The following is a 15,152-nucleotide window of genomic DNA, read 5'->3' as shown; positions in this document are numbered from 1 at the left end:
ATGTTTCGTTATTGAGTTGATAATGTTTTTAAATTTCATTCCATTTTCGGCGAGGTAGCCGAACTTTATATTATAAAAATGCATCGCCAAGCGCTTTTTTTTTTCCTTTGTCATCGAATATACAATACAAATTACAACCTGAGTTGCGATTTTCTACACCTGAACGTGGTACTACATATGTACCATCACAGGCCATAATCTTCTGTATAAACTTTATCGGTGTACCGTGGTTATGTCAACAAACTCGATATATGACAAAGTTTGGTTCTCAGGCTTTGTGCCGTGGGTTTTCGTTGTAAAAAGGGCGACCTATATGCGGGCAAATGTAATGTACAGCGAAAATTAGAAAAAAAATAATCTCGGCACACATTTTTAGATTATTTCATTGAGTCAGTTATTTTAGACATCGGGAGACTTTCTGATTGGCAAAAAGGGAGAGCAACAGAAGTGCAAAAAGAAAAGCTAAACTCCCTCGAGGCTCAAAACGAGATAAAGTCGCCGGCTCACGTAAAATTCTCCGAGGAACCCGTGGAGCACGTATCCTTCCTCGCGGCTTCGAAAACATCGACGCCTCCGCTAACGTCGTCTACGCTTCACTGAACCTGATGAGGGTCTCGATTGCGCTGCTGACTTAACGGCGTGATTCGTTCAGACAGGGATGGTAAATGTTGCCAGTATACGCCTCCTACATAATGTTCTGTCTGCTCGGAAATGAATAAGATCGAATCATGCGATTGGTTGAGTGCTCTTAATCACCCTTGGCAACACGTTCGCCGAGCCAGCCGAGAGAAGAGCTTCTGGATAACATGGGTGTGTTCATCGCGAATCCCCGCGAAAAAGATATAAAAAAAAACCAAAAAAAACATCGTCCGTAAAGGGGTATTCACAAGGGGGATAAATTCCTCCTTTTGCACACCGGGATGCGCATCTCGTGGTAGCAGCACGTCACGCTTTTTCAAGAGAGCCGCGCTGACGGAGACATCCCAGGGGGATCGGTGGGCGTTTGCTCGTGCTGCACAAACGCCCCCCTCATTGGCGTGTAATCTCTTCGCATTCGGATTTATTTTGTTCGCGTGTCTGGTAACTTTACAGAATTTGCTCAGCCAGACAATGGTGGTGGCAGCGGGATGGCCTAATTTGGTGTGGCTTGCGCTGGTCGTGCATGTCATCCGAGGCACCCGAAGGAGTCTTCGGTACTCATCAATGCCGTCCTCGAGCCTCTGCTCATATACAACTGTTTTTTTTAAGCGCAGCTTTTATGCGCCCGTTCCCGGCTTGGGCGGCGTCGTCGTCGGTGTAACAGCGTGTTGCATTATTGGAAGCTTCCCATAATGACATCACACGTGACGTCACGTGTCACGTCACGAGGGTCACAAGGTAGGAGGAGGAGGAGGAAGTTTTTTTCCGCTCAATTTAGCGGGAACATTTCCGCTCAATTTTTCCGCTAAATTTGGCGGTAAAGAAGGAGGGGAGGAGAGGAGGAGCATACCCTCCCCTCCTCCTCCTCAAGAGCTGCGCTCTAATTCAACGTTACAGAGAGTTGTAAACTTTTTCATTTTTTATTTCACGTCATTTGTGGCACGTCCACCCACTCAAGAATACTATTTCTTTTAGCACAAAACAGGTCGACAACTTCCATGTATAGCTGCGCTGCTCCTATAATCGCGTATCGCCGTTTTAAGTATGCCTCCATTTTTCCACGCTCGTCAGCGCGCACTTAGCCTTGTTGTCGAAAGTGCGACCTCAAAATACGCCTGATAACACTGACATTCCTATTTGTTCCCCGCCATTGGTCCAAATACTCGAGTCGGGATGAAGTTCTGCTTGTTCAGTCAATAACTGATGTCTCGCACATCCCTCCATGAAAAGCAACCTGCGTGTAAATACCCCTTTAGAGGTGCACCCGTCGAGCGAAAAACAGAAAGAAAATATCTCTCCCCCCTTCCCTCCTCCCCGGTTCAGAATAGCAACGCCAGGTTTGTTTAAAAAGACATGATATCCCGTCCGTTGAGCAGCCACCCAGGTAGTACGACAGAAAGAAGCGCAACTTGACTCGAGGTTGGCAAACCTGGGGGTCTAACTTGGGTCTAATGCGATTTCGCCTCAAGGCATTCGAAAGTGACGAACTACTTTTTCTTTGGCGTTTTTATGGCCTTTCTCTTGTTCGTTACCTCACTGTCAATGTATCACTTTTTAGCCAAAGATATCAAATATGAAGCAAAGAACCACCAGCGAAGTCTAAACTCTGCACTTGTCCGGCAATTTAGTCCCAAAATTGCCATATTAAAATTGACCGATCAGAAGTGAAGCCTAATTCTGGCTACTGTTTGGCGATTTTGGCCTTAACTTCCACATGATATGTACCGGCATTGACGCCTAAGCGAACCTCTGGGATCTTTAATTCCCTAAAGTCCCGGAGGAAAATATAGCGCTTGCTTTAACCACTCTGATATACCCGGAGAGCACATAATGGTCGGGTAAAGCCCGATTCAATTGATGCGATTTGGCTCGCGAAATTCGCAGCTGCGATGTCGGAAACCTCAACCTCCACTATGATTTTTTCTTTGTCGCACGAGCGACGCCGCGTTGGCGAAATCTCAAGTAAAATTGCATTTTCAAAGTCGGGCTTTATGATTTGCTATATTTGCTTGAGAAGAGATTTGGGTGGTTTCGTATGTGCTGCACAAACGACAAATTATTCTGATCTCCCGGTTCAATAGAACGATCCAGACTAGTTTAAATTTCTTAAGTTGTAGATTGTGTCACGAGCAAGTTTCGGTGAGTTTTTCATGCAAACATGGAAACGGCGTTCTAACTTTCTATAACACACGAGCTGAGGTCCTATCCAAGCGTATGGCAGCGTCAATCAATGTGCGGTAAAAACAACCGAAAGAACTAAAAAAAAAAAAAAACATATCCAGCACTTCCAGCTTTTGTGTTTTTGTAATTTTTTCGCATATCATCCGCGACCAGGGCGGCTGAGGGTCGTGACGCACAATGAAACCGAGGCCTTTAAATATTCGCCTTGGCAGGCCAGAAGCACTGCAAACCTTGAGAGCTCCTCGCCTTTTGAAGAAAAATGATGGGGACAAAATGCGCAAAATTTGTGGGATACGAATGCCCAATTTGCTCCAGTCAAATCGCTGGAAAAGTATTGCTGGTGTAGTTATTTTCTCGGCATTGGAAACATCGCAGCAATCACGACGGTTGAACAATTCACGGAGCATCGGGGCCGCTTTTACGAGAACCAACATCTTTATTCGGCACCAACACGCGGAAACGAACAAATCAAGCGAGACCGATCATTATACAATTGACGTGGGGGGCTAGCCTTAGGACAGTCAAGCTACGAAAACAGGCACCCGGACGGCGAGTTCAAAGGCGCGTATTGCGACAGATGTTTGTCGCAAACTACGTCGGTTGAAGAAATCTTCCTGTAAACACATCGGGGAACACAAACCGACCCGCATCCATAAAACTAGATGAGCTCGATGAGTTACGCTCGTTCAGCACTGCGCAGACGCCGGCAGCCATGTTTATTAAAGTTTCATACCAATGCAATAAAGACAATCTCGGCATGCTTAAAAAAAACAGTAATGGCTCCATCTAGAATTGTTGTTTCTCAAATATAAGAAAATTCTCAATTAATATGCCATTACGGGGCGGAGATACAATTTTACCGCAAACATTTTACATGTCAATGATCTCATAACCAATGTGAGCCGAGATGAAGTGTCCAGTTAACTAAGCATGGAGGAGGGGGAGGGGGATCCTAGAGCTGGGCTACCCCGTCTAAATTGCGTCTAACGGCGTAAATATTGCTAAAAAATACTTCTTTCTCTTGAAATCTGTTTTTAAAAATTATATGTCTCATTTAGGTTTCTGAGAAAATAGCTCTTGTTTTCTTCTTCATTTCAGTGCCCCATTAAGCTGAGACTTCAGTCAATGCCGCAAGGATGAGAACTCTAGACGTTGGCTTTGTAAGGTTCTTCAGCAGAACGAGCGCTCGCCCTAGAAAGGCGTGTCTCAACTAAGCCAGAAGCGCGTGCTTGTTTTAAAGGGACACTGGCAACCCCCTAAATCTGTGTTTTTGTTTTTTTCCAGGCGACTCACTATGGCGTCGAAAGACTACTCAATCGATATTTTGCTACAGTCTCACGTATATTTTTGATAAAGTAAAAAAAAAATGTATCTGCTCGAATCCGCAACCGAAACTGAACTGGGCGGGAAGAAGAAATATACAGGAGGAGAGAATTGCCGGAAATCACGTGGCTGTGTAACTTCTTTTTCTCGTTAACTCAACGTATTTCCAGCTTTTTAAAACCCGCGAAAAAGTTATGTTATTATTATTGGGTGTGCGCCATCAATGACAAAAGAATTTGATTACCTTTGGTGGATCTGTTAGTAGTGCAAAACTATCGATACTACTATCGATGGTTTCGCTAGTCGCCAGAAACCTGACTATCGATAGTAAAAAAAAAACTCTCGATAGTACTATCGATAGTCAACTATCGAAAAGCTGTGGATAGTACTATCGATAGTCGACTATCGAAAAACTATCGACAGTACTATCGATAGTCGACTATCGAAGAACTATCGATAGTACTATCCATAGTCGACTATCGAAAAGCTGTGGATAGTACTATCGATAGTCGACTATCGAATAACTATCGATAGTACTATCCATAGTCGACTATCGAAAAGCTGTGGATAAAACCTATCGATAGTCGACTATCGAAAAACTATCGGCAGTACTATCGATAGTCGACTATCGAAAAACTATCGATAGTACTATTCATAGTCGACTATCGAAAAGCTGTGGATAGTACTATCGATAGTCGACTATCGAAAAACTATCGACAGTACTATCGATAGTCGACTATCGAAAAACTATCGACAGTACTATCGATAGTCGACTATCGAAAAACTATCGATAGTACTATCAATAGTCGACTATCGAAAAACTCTCGACAGTACTATCGATAGTCGACTATCGAAAAAATATCGATAGTACTATCGATAGTCAACTATCGAAAAACTATCGACAGTACTAACGATAGTCGACTATCGAAAAACTATCGATAGTACTATCCATAGTCGACTATCGAAAAGCTGTGGATAGTACTATCGATAGTCGACTATCGAAAAACTATCGATAGTACTATCCATAGTCGACTATCGAAAAGCTGTGGATAGTACTATCGATAGTCGACTATTGAAAAACTATCGATAGTACTATCGATAGTCCACTATCGAAAAACTCTCGACAGTACTATCGATAGTCGACTATCGAAAAGCTGTGGATAGTACTATCGATAGTCGACTATCGAAAAACTATCGACAGTACTAACGATAGTCGACTATCGAAAAACTATCGATAGTACTATCCATAGTCGACTATCGAAAAGCTGTGGATAGTACTATCGATAGTCGACTATCGAAAAACTATCGATAGTACTATCCATAGTCGACTATCGAAAAGCTGTGGATAGTACTATCGATAGTCGACTATCGAAAAACTATCGGCAGTACTATTGATAGTCGACTATCGAAAAACTATCGATAGTACTATCCATAATCGACTATCGAAAAGCTGTCGATAGTACTATCGATAGTCGACTATCGAAAAACTATCGACAGTACTATCGATAGTCGACTATCGAAAAACTATCGATAGTACTATCCATAGTCGACTATCGAAAAGCTGTGGATAGTACTATCGTTAGTCGACTATCGAATAACTATCGATAGTACTATCCATAGTCGACTATCGAAAAGCTGTGGATAGTACTATCGATAGTCGACTATCGAAAAACTACCGGCAGTACTATCGATAGTCGACTATCGAAAAACTATCGATAGTACTATTCATAGTCGACTATCGAAAAGCTGTGGATAGTACTATCGATAGTCGACTATCGAAAAACTATCGACAGTACTATCGATAGTCGACTATCGAAAAACTATCGATGGTACTATCCATAGTCGACTATCGAAAAGCTGTGGATAGTACTATCGTTAGTCGACTATCGAATAACTATCGATAGTACTATTCATAGTCGACTATCGAAAAGCTGTGGATAGTACTATCGATAGTCGACTATCGAAAAACTACCGGCAGTACTATCGATAGTCGACTATCGAAAAACTATCGATAGTACTATTCATAGTCGACTATCGAAAAGCTGTGGATAGTAATATCGATAGTCGACTATCGAAAAACTATCGACAGTACTATCGATAGTCGACTATCGAAAAACTATCGATAGTACTATCCATAGTCGACTATCGAAAAGCTGTGGATAGTACTATCGTTAGCCGACTATCGAATAACTATCGATAGTACTATCCATAGTCGACTATCGAAAAGCTGTGGATAGTACTATCGATAGTCGACTATCGAAAAACTATCGATAGTACTATTCATAGTCGACTATCGAAAAGCTGTGGATAGTACTATCGATAGTCGACTATCAAAAAACTATCGACAGTACTATCGATAGTCGACTATCGAAAAACTATCGATAGTACTATCCATAGTCGAATATCGAAAAGCTGTGGATAGTACTATCGATAGTCGACTATCGAAAAGCTGTGGATAGTACTATCGATATCGACTATGGAAAAACTATCGATAGTACTATTCATAGTCGACTATCGAAAAGCTGTGGATAGTATTATTGACAGTCGACTATCGAAAAACTATCGACAGTACTATCGATAGTCGACTATCGAAAAGCTGTGGATAGTTCTATCGATAGTCGACTATCGAAAAACTATCGATAGTACTATCGATAGTCGACTATCGAAAAACTATCGATAGTACCATCCATAGACGACTATCGAAAAGCTGTGGATAGTGCTATCGATAGTCGACTATCGAAAAACTATCGACAGTATTATCGATAGTCGACTATCGAAAAACTATCGATAGTACTATCCATAGTCGACTATCGAAAAGCTGTGGATAGTACTATCGATAGTCGACTATCGAAAAACTATCGATAGTGCTATCCATAGTCGACTATCGAAAAGCTGTGGATAGTACTATCGATAGTCGACTATCGAAAAACTATTGGCAGTACTATCGATAGTCGACTTTCCAAAAACTATCGATAGTACTATCCATAGTCGACTATCGAAAAGCTGTGGATAGTACTATCGATAGTCGACTATCAAAAAACTATCGATAGTACTATCCATAGTCGACTATCGAAAAGCTGTGGATAGTACTATCGATAGTCGACTATCGAAAAACTATCGACAGTACTATCGATAGTCGACTATCGAAAACTTTCGATAGTACTATCCATACTCGACTATCGAAAAGCTGTGGATAGTACTATCGATAGTCGACTATCGAAAAACTATCGGCAGTACTATCGATAGTCGACTTTCGAAAAACTATCGATAGTACTATTCATAGTCGACTATCGAAAAGCTGTGGATAGTACTATCGATAGTCGACTATCGAAAAACTACCGGCAGTACTATCGATAGTCGACTATCGAAAAACTATCGATAGTACTATTCATAGTCGACTATCGAAAAGCTGTGGATAGTACTATCGATAGTCGACTATCGAAAAACTATCGACAGTACTATCGATAGTCGACTATCGAAAAACTATCGATAGTACTATCCACAGTCGACTATCGAAAATATGTGGATAGTACTATCGATAGTCGACTATCGAAAAACTATCGATAGTACTATCCATAGTCGACTATCGAAAAGCTGTGGATAGTACTATCGATAGTCGACTATCGAAAAACTATTGGCAGTACTATCGATAGTCGACTTTCGACAAACTATCGATAGTACTATCCATAGTCGACTATCGAAAAGCTGTGGATAGTACTATCGATAGTCGACAATCAAAAAACTATCGATAGTACTATCCATAGTCGACTATCGAAAAGCTGTGGATAGTACTATCGATCGTCGACTATCGAAAAACTATCGACAGTACTATCGATAGTCGACTATCGAAAACTATCGATAGTACTATCCATAGTCGACTATTGAAAAGCTGTGGATAGTACTATCGATAGTCGACTATCGAAAAACTATCGGCAGTATTATCGATAGTCGACTTTCGAAAACTATCGATAGTACTATCCATAGTCGACTATCGAAAAGCTGTGGATAGTACTATCGATAGTCGACTATCGAAAAACTATCGGCAGTACTATCGATAGTACTATCCATAGTCGACTATCGAAAAGCTGTGGATAGTACTATCGATAGTCGACTATCGAAAAACTATCGATAGTACCATCCATAGTCGACTATCGAAAGCTGTGGATAGTACTATCGATAGTCGACTATCGAAAAACTATCTACACAACTATCGATAGTCGACTATCGAATAACTATCGATAGTACTATCCATAGCCGACTATCGAAAAGCTGTGGATAGTACTATCGATAGTCGACTATCGAAAAACTATCGACAGTACTATCGATAGTCGACTATCGAAATGCTGTGGATAGTACTATCGATAGTCGACTATCGAAAAACTATCGGCAGTACTATCGACAGTCGACTTTCGAAAAACTATCGATAGTACTATCCATAGTCGACTATCGAAAAGCTGTGGATAGTACTATCGATAGTCGACTATCGAAAAACTATCGATAGTACTATCCAAAGTCGACTATCGAAAAGCTGTGGATAGTACTATCGATAGTTGACTATCGAAAAACTATCGACAGTACTATCGATAGTCGACTATCGAAAAACTACCGATAGTACTATCCATAGTCGACTATCGAAAAGCTGTGGATAGTACTATCGATAGTCGACTATCGAAAAACTATCGATAGTACTATCCATAGTCGACTATCGAAATGCTGTGGATAGTACTATCGATAGTCGACTATCGAAAAACTATCGGCAGTACTATCGACAGTCGACTTTCGAAAAACTATCGATAGTACTATCCATAGTCGACTATCGAAAAGCTGTGGATAGTACTATCGATAGTCGACTATCGAAAAACTATCGATAGTACTATCCATAGTCGACTATCGAAAAGCTGTGGATAGTACTATCGATAGTCGACTATCGAAAAACTATCGACAGTACTATCAATAGTCGACTATCGAAAAACTATCGATAGTACTATCCATAGTCGACCATCGAAAAGCTGTGGATAGTACTATCGATAGTCGACTATCGAAAAACTATCGAAAGTACTATCGATAGTCGACTATCGAAAAACTATCGATAGTACTATCCATAGTCGACTATCGAAAAGCTGTGGATAGTACTATCGATAGTCGACTATCGAAAAACTATCGATAGTACTATCCATAGTCGACTATCGAAAAACTATCGATAGTACTATCTATAGTCGACTATCGAAAAGCTGTGGATAGTACTATCGATATTCGACTATCGAAAAACTGTCGATAGTACTGTCCATAGTCGACTATCGAAAACCTGTGGATAGTACTATCGATAGTCGACTATCGAAAAACTATCGATAGTACTATCGATAGTCGACTATCGAAAAACTACTGATAGTACTATCCATAGTCGACTATCGAAAAGCTGTGGATAGTACTATCGATAGTCGACTATTGAATAACTATCGATAGTACTATCCATAGTCGACTATCGAAAAGCTGTGGATAGTACTATCGATAGTCGACTATCGAAAAACTATCGGCAGTACTATCGATAGTCGACTATCGTAAAACTATCGATAGTGCTATCCATAGTCGACTATCGAAAAGCTGTGGATAGTACTATCGATAGTCGACTATCGAAAAACTATCGACAGTACTATCGATAGTCGACTATCGAAAAACTATCGATAGTACTACCCATAGTCGACTATCGAAAAGCTGTGGATAGTACTATCGATAGTCGACTATAAAAAACTATCGACAGTACTATCGATAGTCGACTATCGAAAAACTATTGATAGTACTATCCATAGTCGACTATCGAAAAGCTGTGGATAGTACTATCGATAGTCGACTATCGAAAAACTATCGACAGTACTATCGATAGTTGACTATCGAAAATCTATCGATAGTACTGTCCATAGTCGACTATCGAAAAGCTGTGGATAGTACTATCGATAGTCGACTATCGAAAAACTATCGACAGTACTATCGATAGTCGACTATCGAAAAACTATTGATAGTACTATCCATAGTCGACTATCGAAAAGCTGTGGATAGTACTATCAATAGTCGACTATCGAAAAACTATCAACAGTACTATCGATAGTCGACTATCGAAAAACTATCGATAGTACTATCCATAGTCGACTATCGAAAAGCTATCAATAGTACTATCTATAGTCGACTATCAAAAAGCTGTGGATAGTACTATCGATATTCGACTATCGAAAAACTATCGATAGTACTGTCCATAGTCGACTATCGAAAAGCTGTGGATAGTACTATCGATAGTCGACTATCGAAAAACTATCGACAGTACTATCTATAGTCGACTATCGAAAAACTATTGATAGTACTATCCATAGTCGACTATCGAAAAGCTGTGGATAGTACTATCGATAGTCGACTATCGAATAACTATCGATAGTACTATCCATAGTCGACTATCGAAAAGCTGTGGATAGTACTATCGATAGTCGACTATCGAAAAACTATCGGCAGTACTATGGATAGTCGACTATCGTAAAACTATCGATAGTACTATCCATAGTCGACTATCGAAAAGCTGTGGATAGTACTATCGATAGTCGACTATCGAAAAACTATCGATAGTACTATCCATAGTCGACTATCGAAAAGCTGTGGATAGTACTATCGATAGTCGACTATCGAAAAACTATCGGCAGTACTATCGATAGTCGACTTTCGAAAAACTATCGATAGTACTATCCATAGTCGACTATCGAAAAGCTGTGGATAGTACTATCGATAGTCGACTATCGAAAAACTATCGATAGTACTATCCATAGTCGACTATCGAAAAGCTGTGGATAGTACTATCGATAGTTGACTATCGAAAAACTATCGACAGTACTATCGATAGTCGACTATCGAAAAACTACCGATAGTACTATCCATAGTCGACTATCGAAAAGCTGTGGATAGTACTATCGATAGTCGACTATCGAAAAACTATCGGCAGTACTATCGACAGTCGACTTTCGAAAAACTATCGATAGTACTATCCATAGTCGACTATCGAAAAGCTGTGGATAGTACTATCGATAGTCGACTATCAAAAAACTATCGAAAGTACTATCGGTAGTCGACTATCGAATAACTATCGATAGTACTATCCATAGTCGACTATCGAAAAGCTGTGGATAGTACTATCGATAGTCGACTATCGAAAAACTATCGATAGTACTATCTATAGTCGACTATCGAAAAACTATCGATAGTACTATCTATAGTCGACTATCGAAAAGCTTTGGATAGTACTATCGATAGTCGACTATCGAAAAACTATCGATAGTACTACCCATAGTCGACTATCGAAAAGCTGTGGATAGTACTATCGATAGTCGACTATCGAAAAACTATCGACAGTACTATCGATAGTCGACTATCGAAAAACTATTGATAGTACTATCCATAGTCGACTATCGAAAAGCTGTGGATAGTACTATCGATAGTCGACTATCGAAAAACTATCGATAGTACTATCCATAGTCGACTATCGAAAAGCTGTGGATAGTACTATCGATAGTCGACTATCGAAAAACTATCGACAGTACTATCGATAGTCGACTATCGAAAAACTATTGATAGTACTATCCATAGTCGACTATCGAAAAGCTGTGGATAGTACTATCGATAGTCGACTATCGAAAAACTATCGACAGTACTATCGATAGTCGACTATCGAAAAACTATCGATAGTACTATCTATAGTCGACTATCGAAAAACTATCAATAGTACTATCTATAGTCGACTATCGAAAAGCTGTGGATAGTACTATCGATATTCGACTATCGAAAAACTATCGATAGTACTGTCCATAGTCGACTATCGAAAAGCTGTGGATAGTACTATCGATAGTCGACTATCGAAAAACTATCGACAGTACTATCTATAGTCGACTATCGAAAAACTATTGATAGTACTATCCATAGTCGACTATCGAAAAGCTGTGGATAGTACTATCGATAGTCGACTATCGAATAACTGTCGATAGTACTATCCATAGTCGACTATCGAAAAGCTGTGGATAGTACTATCGATAGTCGACTATCGAAAAACTATCGGCAGTACTATCGATTGTCGACTATCGTAAAACTATCGATAGTACTATCCATAGTCGACTATCGAAAAGCTGTGGATAGTACTATCGATAGTCGACTATCGAAAAACTATCGACAGTACTATCGATTGTCGACTATCGAAAAACTATCGATAGTACTACCCATAGTCGACTATCGAAAAGCTGTGGATAGTACTATCGATAGTCGACTATCGAAAAACTATCGACAGTACTATCGATAGTCGACTATCGAAAAACTATTGATAGTACTATCCATAGTCGACTATTGAAAAGCTGTGGATAGTATTATTGACAGTCGACTATCGAAAAACTATCGACAGTACTATCGATAGTCGACTATCGAAAAGCTGTGGATAGTTCTATCGATAGTCGACTATCGAAAAACTATCGATAGTACTATTCATAGTCGACTATCGAAAAGCTGTGGATAGTATTATTGACAGTCGACTATCGAAAAACTATCGACAGTACTATCGATAGTCGACTATCGAAAAGCTGTGGATAGTTCTATCGATAGTCGACTATCGAAAAACTATCGATAGTACTATCGATAGTCGACTATCGAAAAACTATCGATAGTACCATCCATAGACGACTATCGAAAAGCTGTGGATAGTGCTATCGATAGTCGACTATCGAAAAACTATCGACAGTATTATCGATAGTCGACTATCGAAAAACTATCGATAGTACTATCCATAGTCGACTATCGAAAAGCTGTGGATAGTACTATCGATAGTCGACTATCGAAAAACTATCGATAGTGCTATCCATAGTCGACTATCGAAAAGCTGTGGATAGTACTATCGATAGTCGACTATCGAAAAACTATTGGCAGTACTATCGATAGTCGACTTTCCAAAAACTATCGATAGTACTATCCATAGTCGACTATCGAAAAGCTGTGGATAGTACTATCGATAGTCGACTATCAAAAAACTATCGATAGTACTATCCATAGTCGACTATCGAAAAGCTGTGGATAGTACTATCGATAGTCGACTATCGAAAAACTATCGACAGTACTATCGATAGTCGACTATCGAAAACTTTCGATAGTACTATCCATACTCGACTATCGAAAAGCTGTGGATAGTACTATCGATAGTCGACTATCGAAAAACTATCGGCAGTACTATCGATAGTCGACTTTCGAAAAACTATCGATAGTACTATTCATAGTCGACTATCGAAAAGCTGTGGATAGTACTATCGATAGTCGACTATCGAAAAACTACCGGCAGTACTATCGATAGTCGACTATCGAAAAACTATCGATAGTACTATTCATAGTCGACTATCGAAAAGCTGTGGATAGTACTATCGATAGTCGACTATCGAAAAACTATCGACAGTACTATCGATAGTCGACTATCGAAAAACTATCGATAGTACTATCCACAGTCGACTATCGAAAATATGTGGATAGTACTATCGATAGTCGACTATCGAAAAACTATCGATAGTACTATCCATAGTCGACTATCGAAAAGCTGTGGATAGTACTATCGATAGTCGACTATCGAAAAACTATTGGCAGTACTATCGATAGTCGACTTTCGACAAACTATCGATAGTACTATCCATAGTCGACTATCGAAAAGCTGTGGATAGTACTATCGATAGTCGACAATCAAAAAACTATCGATAGTACTATCCATAGTCGACTATCGAAAAGCTGTGGATAGTACTATCGATCGTCGACTATCGAAAAACTATCGACAGTACTATCGATAGTCGACTATCGAAAACTATCGATAGTACTATCCATAGTCGACTATTGAAAAGCTGTGGATAGTACTATCGATAGTCGACTATCGAAAAACTATCGGCAGTATTATCGATAGTCGACTTTCGAAAACTATCGATAGTACTATCCATAGTCGACTATCGAAAAGCTGTGGATAGTACTATCGATAGTCGACTATCGAAAAACTATCGGCAGTACTATCGATAGTACTATCCATAGTCGACTATCGAAAAGCTGTGGATAGTACTATCGATAGTCGACTATCGAAAAACTATCGATAGTACCATCCATAGTCGACTATCGAAAGCTGTGGATAGTACTATCGATAGTCGACTATCGAAAAACTATCTACACAACTATCGATAGTCGACTATCGAATAACTATCGATAGTACTATCCATAGCCGACTATCGAAAAGCTGTGGATAGTACTATCGATAGTCGACTATCGAAAAACTATCGACAGTACTATCGATAGTCGACTATCGAAATGCTGTGGATAGTACTATCGATAGTCGACTATCGAAAAACTATCGGCAGTACTATCGACAGTCGACTTTCGAAAAACTATCGATAGTACTATCCATAGTCGACTATCGAAAAGCTGTGGATAGTACTATCGATAGTCGACTATCGAAAAACTATCGATAGTACTATCCAAAGTCGACTATCGAAAAGCTGTGGATAGTACTATCGATAGTTGACTATCGAAAAACTATCGACAGTACTATCGATAGTCGACTATCGAAAAACTACCGATAGTACTATCCATAGTCGACTATCGAAAAGCTGTGGATAGTACTATCGATAGTCGACTATCGAAAAACTATCGATAGTACTATCCATAGTCGACTATCGAAATGCTGTGGATAGTACTATCGATAGTCGACTATCGAAAAACTATCGGCAGTACTATCGACAGTCGACTTTCGAAAAACTATCGATAGTACTATCCATAGTCGACTATCGAAAAGCTGTGGATAGTACTATCGATAGTCGACTATCGAAAAACTATCGATAGTACTATCCATAGTCGACTATCGAAAAGCTGTGGATAGTACTATCGATAGTCGACTATCGAAAAACTATCGACAGTACTATCAATAGTCGACTATCGAAAAACTATCGATAGTACTATCCATAGTCGACCATCGAAAA

This window comes from Ixodes scapularis, unplaced genomic scaffold, assembly GCF_016920785.2.
Source record: "Ixodes scapularis isolate PalLabHiFi unplaced genomic scaffold, ASM1692078v2 PGA_scaffold3__209_contigs__length_174095766, whole genome shotgun sequence".
NCBI lineage: Eukaryota > Metazoa > Arthropoda > Arachnida > Ixodida > Ixodidae > Ixodes > Ixodes scapularis.
Note: the sequence above shows the minus strand (reverse complement) of the source record.